The sequence below is a fragment of the Ovis canadensis genome, chromosome 26 (assembly GCF_042477335.2).
Source record: "Ovis canadensis isolate MfBH-ARS-UI-01 breed Bighorn chromosome 26, ARS-UI_OviCan_v2, whole genome shotgun sequence".
Classification (NCBI taxonomy): Eukaryota; Metazoa; Chordata; class Mammalia; order Artiodactyla; family Bovidae; genus Ovis; species Ovis canadensis.
Window position 1 is genome coordinate 40,406,108 of NC_091270.1, and position 8,966 is coordinate 40,415,073.

The window sequence follows — 8,966 nt, forward strand, 5'->3', positions numbered from 1 at the left end:
TTTCACTTTCTTTCAAAGTACAGGTTTCTCTGGTGGCTCAGATGGTAAAGAATCTGCCTGCAATGCAGGAGACCCAGGTTTGATCCCTGGTTCAGGAAGATGCCCTGGAGAAGGGAATGGCAACCCACTCCAGCATTCTTGCCTGGAAAATCCCTGGACAGAGTAGCCTGGTGGGCCACAGTCCATGGGGTAGCAAAGAGTCAGATACGACTGAACAACTAAGCCAATTTTCAAGGTACATAATGTAAAATTTACAGATAAAATGATATGTTATCTGTCATCTGCGTAATACTGGATACAGTTTGGCCATGAGTTATTTAAATTTTTTTTAAAAAAGAAAAAGAAAAAAGACCAAGTTATTTAAGCAGGCATTGCTGTTAATCTTACATAAATGAAATAAAATACAAATTACAAATTATCTTTAACCAAAATGTATTATTCATTACATTATTATCTATACATTTTGGTTTGCCTAAAATATTTAATATCTTTCAGATATTTTCTTATTATTCTGATGATAAACCTGTTAATATGTTTTCCTCTGTCAGTACTATATTCTATAAGATCTAACTTCTAGAAAGCATTCCCTGTGTTCTTCTGAATAATCCTTCAGCCTAATCAGTGGATTGTTTGAGATCATAGAGAAAATTTTAAAAATTAGTCTTTTGGAGTCTAATTCCAGTATCATTATTTTTTAGGAGTCACTTTTTTCTTATTATGTAACTTGGCTGGAATTTTTTTAAAAAGTGTAACATCACCATAGAATCTGTCTAAATGCTAGCACAAACTTAATACTAATTTAATTTCATTTCATCTGAGGCCAAACTTTGGTATATAATTCTCTAAACAGTATACTGCTTGAGAACAAAATTTGCTTTTTTAATCTAGGAAATAATGAGTACTAATAAGTATGTGACTAAAGGATTTCCAGCTATAAGATAAATAAATATTAAGGATATAATTTAGTACAACATAATAAATATAATGAACACTGCTGTACATTATATATGAAAGTTGTTAAAGGGAGTAATTCCTAAGAATTCTCATCACAAGGAAAATATATTTTTTTCTTTTTCTGTTATTTTGTATGTGTGAGATGATGGATGTTCACTAAGCCTATTGTGATCATCATTTCATGATGTATCTATGTATCTATGTCAAATCATTATGTTGTATGCCTTAAACTTATACAGTGCTGTATGTCAATTATATTAATATCTGAATAAAACTAGAAGAAAGGAAGAAAGAGAAGGAAGGAGGAAGGAAGGAGAGAAGGAGAGAAAAGAATGTTTAGGTCTATGTTTTGGAGTTCCTATGGTAATCTGTAAACCATCATTGTATACTTGGAAAAGAAGTATAGTATTACTGTGACTCAGATAATGCATGGATTGATACTAATTTAAAATAGTATCTCCCCACTCACTCCATCCCACTTGTGATGGCCTTTGTATCATTCCTGAAGATCTGGAACCCTGTCCACTAATGAATCCTGCTGTTTGGAAATCTCTCTCCTAAGACATTTGCATGAAATTCCTTCCTGCATTTTTTGTTACCTTCCCTAGAGACCTTCTCTAACCAAACTGGATCCACATTCCTACCATGTTTAACTCTATCTCTTTACCCATCTCCTTCTACCCCTTTCTCAAGCACTTATCTTTACCTGGATGTGTTTGGTTGTTTTCTGTTTCCCCACACAGGACTATAACTTCATGAGGATAGGGGATTTTTTTTCACCCCTGAGTAACCTAAGCCTCGGCACATGGTCGGTCACAATTGAATATTTGTTGAATCAATGAATGGACAAAGAGTTGAAAAGGCATGAATTTAAGAGAGTCTAACTTCCAGCTTGAACAATGAGCTTTAGTCATATCTTCAGCAACTTCTATGGGAACTCTTATGGAAGTTAATTACATATATTTTTCATCTTTAAAGTGCATTATAAATATTTTTTTAATACTTCCATGAAACAGATGCTAATACCCTGTTTTATAGCTGGGAAAATGAAAGCACAAAAAAACTAAATCCCCAAAGATGAATGAGTGAATCAATGTCAGAGCTTGATTTAGGGAAGAATTTTGGATATTCAGTCTTGAGCAACCAACTCCCCAAAGTCATTTATCTACATCTTATGCTTGTTACAACTCATTTAAAAGCATTTACTATTCCTGAGTTTGAAAGTCTCTCGGGTAAGAAATCAGTTTGTTGTGACAGCAGGTGACTCAGTTACTGTAAATCTTCTTTCAAGATCTTGTTCCTTAATCTGTAACCAGTAATTCCAACAAAGCAAGCTGCTGCCCTAGCAGAAAATATATGGTCTACAAGTAATTACCAATTAGTTTCATTATGCCCATCCCTCATTTAATTTTAAAATGCTTCCACCACCCCAAATCAATTACAAACACAGGGAAAGCTTTTTATGCACTGTCTGTAGAAGACTTTCTCAAAGTCTAATTATGCTTTTGATTCTTCAAACATTATTAGAAATGATGGGACCTCAAAATTCTGTATGCTGGAGGACCACACAATCTCATTTTTCATCAAGCAGTTCCTTTTTGTATAGGGACTGCTGCTGCTGCTGCTAAGTCGCTTCAGTTGTGTCCGACTCTGTGCGACCCCATAGACAGCAGCCAACCAGGCTCTTCCATCCCTGGGATTCTCCAGGCAAGAATATCATTTCCTTCTCCAATGCATGCATGCAAGCTAAGTCACTTCAGTCATGTCCGGCTCTGTGGGACCCTATGGACAGCAGCTTACCAGGTTCCTCTGTCCATGGGATTCTCTAGGCAAGAATACTGGAGTGGGTTGCCATTTCCTTCTCCTCTGTATAGGGACAGTGGTTCTCAAATCTGGTTGTATTTTAGAATCACCTGAAAATTTTATGAATATTGATAACTGGATCCTACTCTCAGAGATACTGATTTATTTTATCCAAGATGTGGCTTCCTTATAGAAACCTCTGAAGTGCAGCCAAATGGAGACTTTTGTAGAAGAGCCTCAGTTCAGGGATCTTCTGATATGACCTAAGAATGGACTCCAGGAAGGAGACAAAGCCAGAGGACTGTGATGTAATGGTTTCTAGATTTCTGTGTAATTCTACATACTTTACCCTGGAAAAGGGAATGGCTACCCACTCCAGTATCCTGGCCTGGAGAATTCCGTGGACTGTATAGTCCATGGGGTTGCAAAGAGTCAGACATGACTGAGCAACTTTCACTTTCACACTACATATTTTAAATTATTACAAAATTGTTAACATCTTACAGTATTCTTCATGTGGGGGTTTTTGTTTTGTTTTTTAGAAGGATTTAGTTTTAAATACATTTCTAAGATTTAAGTAACCTTGAGCTAAAATGAAACAGATGTCAAGGTGACACCAACGGCGATGAAGTGTCTGAAACACTTCTTAAAACTGTCAAGCGATGGAAATGTGAGATACAAGTAATAGTAGTCAAAATTTTGACATGCTACATGAGCCACACAGGATCAAAACAGCCATTTGTATGATATAAACTGTTTACAAAATCATTCTTAGTAATATACAAAATTCACTCCAAATGTGTTTACTTGTATTTTGGACACATTATGCCTTTATCATCAATCACTCTCACTGGCAGAAAGAAGATGTTTGTTTCGCATGTCTGAACGTTCTACCCATTCTAATACCTGTAGCTTCAAGTAAAACAGAACCCTGTTGTAACACACTCATTACATTTAGCAATGAAGATCCCTCCACCACAAAAGCATATATGGTTTTCATTTGTTTTCTGTCAACTTCTTGCACTTGGTACTTATGTGGTTTGCTCGATTATGAATGGAGCAAAGGCAACAGAGAAAAATGGAAACAAATGAGGAAAGAATTAGTGAAAAAGAAATGATTTGTAAAAAAGAAAAGAAATCAGCACGGAAAAGTACATGAGCTTAGCTCCCTAAAAGCTAGGATGAGAAACCCTGTCTCTCTCAGTGGCTCATCTTGCTGGGTGCTTCCAGAACCATCTGGATCTTCAGTCCCTCTGCATCTTGTGTTTCATGTTGCTTGATTACTTAAGCTCCTTCAAAGAGTTGGTTTCCCCCACTTTGCTCCGGGTTGCTGGGCTTGCAATTGGTGTAAGTTCTCTGAAGCAAGGAGGGTGGTGTCATCATTCAGCACTCCTGTTTAAACACTCCCTTAATTCCTCCTGTTTAGTCTGGCTCATTGGGTGTCGCCCATAAAAACAGTATGGCCTTTGTAATCACCATTAGAGCAGAGTAGGGGGTGTGACTAATCAGGACATTGCAACTCTGTTATCTTCTGAGAAGTGAGTCAGTTTCAACATAAGCTTTGTGCTCATATGTCACTCCCTACTCTCTGGTGTTCAAGTCCATATTTGTTCCAGACTCTGGATGCTTTAAAAAAAAAAAAAGCTGTTTGTTTTCTTTATGAAAACATGTTCTATACACCCTCTCAGGAGAAGAACTAACTCTGCAGGAATTTGGAGAAATTCCAAAAATGCTGTCTCACTATACAGAGTTCCCATGGCAGGGAAGATATTTGCTCCCTCAGTTTGGGGAACTCTACCAATAATACAACAAACTCAGGTCAGCACAAACAACACTAATACTAATAACACTAACAAGATCAGGTCAACACTGACAATAACATCAGATACGCAGATGACACCACTCTAATGGCAGAAAGCGAGGAGGAAGTAAAGAGGCTCTAGATGAAGATGAAAGAGGAGAGTGAAAGAGCTGGCTTAAAACTCACCAGTCAAAGAGCTCAGATCATGGCATCTGGTCCCATCACTTCATGGCAAATAGACGGAGAAAAAATGGAAACAATGACATACTTTATTTTCTTGGTCTCCTGAGAGAGTCAATTCCTAGGCAGGTTGATAGAAAGTCTGGGGTACCCGAGAAGGAGAGAGGGGTCTAGGGCTCTCAAGGAGAAAAGGGCAAACATGGGTTTTTTTTTCTCTACATTCCTTAGTCTTAGTCACATAAAATGTTTTTTTTTCTTTAAGCCGGGAACTGATGATTACACAACAGACTACTCAGTTTAAAATCTGTACTGAGGCAAAGGTTCCCCACTCCAGTACTCTCGCCTGGAGAATCCCATGGACGGAGGAGCCTGGTGGGCTACAGTCCACGGGGTCGCGAAGAGTCGTACATGACTGAGTGACTTCACTTTCACTTTTCACTTTCATGCATTGGAGGAGGAAATGGCAACTCATTCCAGTGTTCTTGCCTGGAGAATCCCAGGGACGGGGGAGCTGGTGGGCTGCCATCTATGGGGTCACACAGAGGGGGAAATAACTGAAGCGACTTAGCAGCAGCAGCAGCAAGGATTATAAAACAACAATGCATCCTGCTTGAGCACAGTTTCTCCTTCCTGAAAACCTTCTAACTAATCCTGTTATCTTAGAATGTAAATTATAGGAGTGGGTCTAGTAAGATCTTTACAAACTTGAGACATTCTTTTGATTTATTGCAATAACTAATTTAAAAAGTATATAATTCCCTTGCTAACACTAGCGAGGGGGGCACTCTCTGTCCCACTTCTGATGTCAATGTCAGAAACTTTCTCTGTCCCTCTTCATATTTTAATAAAACTCTGCTATGCAAAAGCTCTTGAGTGATCAAGAATGGTCCCTGGTCCTGAAGCTAAATCTTCTTCAGAGATCACAAATCTGACACTGTTCACCATAAGCTATCACTCCCAAATCACTGCAGATGGTGACTGCAGCCATGAAATGAAAAGACTCTTGCTCTTTGGAAGAAAAGCTATGCCAAACCGAGACAGTGTATTAAAAGGCAAAGACATCACATTACCAGTAAATCTATATAGTCAAAGCTATGGTTTTTCCAGTAGTCATGTAGGGAAGTGAGAATTGGACAACAGAGAAGACTGAGCCCCAAAGAACTAATGCTCTTGAATTGTGGTACTGGAGAAGACTCTCAAGATTCCCTTGGGCTGCAAGGAGATGAAACTAGTCAATCCTAAAGGAAATTAACCCTGAATATTCATTGGAAAGGCTAATGCTGCGGTTCTAATTCTTTGGCCTTCTGATCCCAAGAGCCAGCTCACTGGAAAAGACCCTGATGCTGGGAAAGATTGAAGGCGACAAAGGATGAGATGGTTGGATGGCATCGCCGACTCAATGGACATAAGTTTGAGCAACTCCAGGAGATAGTAAGGACAGGGAAGCCTGGCAAGAGCAGTCCATGGGGTAGCAAAGAGTCGGACACAACTGAGCGACTGAACAACAGGTCAACACACACACACTGAATTGTACCAAGTACTTTTCATGTATCATTCTCTTCAAAATAAACAGTTTGTTTTAGAGCAGTTTTTAAATTTTTATTTATTTTGGCTGTGCTAAGTCTTCATTACTGCATGCCGGCTTCTCTAGTTGCCAAGATCGAGGGGCCACTCTTGGTTGTGGTGCACGGGCTTCTCATTGCAGCGGCTTCTCTTGCTGAGGGCTTCCCTGATAGCTCAGCTAGTAAAGAATCCGCCTGCAATGTGGAAGATCCTGGTTCGATCCCTGTGTTGGGAAGATCCCCTGGAGCAAGTATTCTGGCCTGGAGAATTCCATGGACAGTCCGCGGGGTCGCAAAGAATCGGACAGGACTGAATGACTTGAACTTTCACTCTCACTTTCTTATTGTGGAGCACAGGCTCTAGGGTGCTTGGGCTTCAGTAATTGTGTCCTGGGCTCTAGAGCACAGGCTCCACGGTTGCGGCACACAGGCTCAGCTGCTCTGTGGCATGTGGGGTCTTTCCAGGGAAGGTCTTCTCAGGGATCGAACCTGTGTCTCCTGCATTGGCAGATGGACTTTTTTTTTTTTTTTTTTAACCTCTGACCCACCAGGGAAGCCCTGGAGCAGTTTTATTCTTACAGAGAAATTACAAAGAATACAGAGCGTTTCCATGTATCCCACACCCAGTCTTCCCTATTACTATTTTACATTAGCATAATTGTTACGATTAGTGTAATGAAATACTATCATGACAATATTGACATATTATTAATAACTATCATCCCTGTTTTTCCTATTTCCTTAGTTTTTACCTGTTGTCTTTTTTCTGTTCTAAGACCTTGTTCTGGATACATTTAATCATCATATCTTCCTAGGCTTCTGTTGACAGTGACAGATTCTCAGACTTTCTTTTTGGTGAACTGGACAGTTTTGAGAAATAAATAGAATGTCCCTCCATTGAGATTTGTCTAATTCTTTTTTTTTTTTTTCATTAGAGTGGGGTTAAGTGTTCTTTTTTTAAGGACATTTAAAAAAATATATTTTCATTTATTTATTTGGCTTCACTGGGTCTTAGTTGTGGCATGCAGGATCTTTGATCTTTGTTGTGGCATGTGGGATCTAGTTCCCCAACTAGGGATTGAACCCGGGCCCCCGGCATTGTGATCATGGAGTCTTAGCCACTGGACCACCAAGGAATTCCCCTGGGGCTAAATGTTCTTAAGAGGAAGACCCCAGAGGTAGTAGAATGCCATTTTCATCGTATCATGTCAAGAACATAAACTATCAGCATGGGTTATCATTGTTAACATTACCCTTAATCTCTTGGCTGAGGTAACATTTGTCAGATTCCGCTATGGTAACTTTACAATTTGCCCTCTTTTTCCACTTTTCCATTCTGTAGCCTTCACAAGGAAGTCACAATGCATAGTTCACACTTAAGGAGTAGGGAGTTATGATCCATCTAACTAGGGAGTTATGATTATCTACATAAATTATTTGCAGATCCTATTTATTCGGTCATTTTTTGTATCTGTACAGACTCACAGTTTTTAAAAATACACTTTTAGTTACAATGCAATACTTTAAAAATTTTTTTTAAAATTTGGAGTATAGTTGCTTTATACTGCTGTGTCAGTTTCTGCTGAACAGCAAAGTGAATAGGCCATATGCATACATACATATCTCCCCTCTTTTTTGGATTTCCTTCCCACTTGGGTCATCACAGAGCACCAAGTAGAGTTCCTTGTGCTGCACAGTAGGTTCTCATTAGTCATCAGTTTTATGCATAGTAGTGTGTCTATGTTAATCCCAATCTCCCAGTTCATCCCACCCGTCTCCCTTCCCCTTTGGCGTCGATGTTTGTTCTCTGTGTCTGTGTCTCTAGTTCTACTTTGCAAATAAGATTATCTATACCATTTTTCTAGGTTCAGCGTATATGGTTAATATGCAGTATCTGATTTCCTTCTTTTGGACTTACTTCACTCTATATGATAGTCTCTGTGTCCATCCACATCTCTATGAATGATGCCATTCCATTCCTTTTTATGACTGAGTAGCATTCTATTGTAGGTATGTACCACATCTTTATCCATTCCTCTGTTGATGTAAACACTTTGAAATTTCTTGCTCAAGATTTTCCAGCTTTGACCACAGAGAACCTTTCAGTTGGCTCCTTGTTTCTTTGACATGGTCCTTCATTGTGGTTTTTCTTTAGCACTTCTTCAGTTTCTGGCTCTATAAGATGCTCCAAGTTCATCTTGCATGTTTTCTGCCACCGTCTTAGGATGAGCCATTTCTTGAGACGCCCCAGTTCCTTTTATTGGAGGACGGTATTGGAAATCAAGATCTGGGTGATAAATGTGCTCATTGCTACTGGAGTGTTTTTGCTTCTCAGCTTCTCATATATGTATGTATACTAACCCATGTGTTGACACATATCCTTCAGTATTTCTATACATAACTATCTGCATGTATATTAATCTAAACTTGAAATCATATAGATACTTTCATCTCAAACCCATTACCACATAGATCATTATAGCCAACTTCCCTTGCTACAACAGAGAAAAATCTATTTCTCACCATCCATGTCTATTTACTTAACTGTTCAATTCTGGTACACATGTATAGCAGTTTCAGAATTGTTGTTAACCTGCACTCCTGTGGGAGGCAACTGCTTCAATAGAGTGGTTTCCCAGAGAGTATGGAAAACATTATTCTGGACA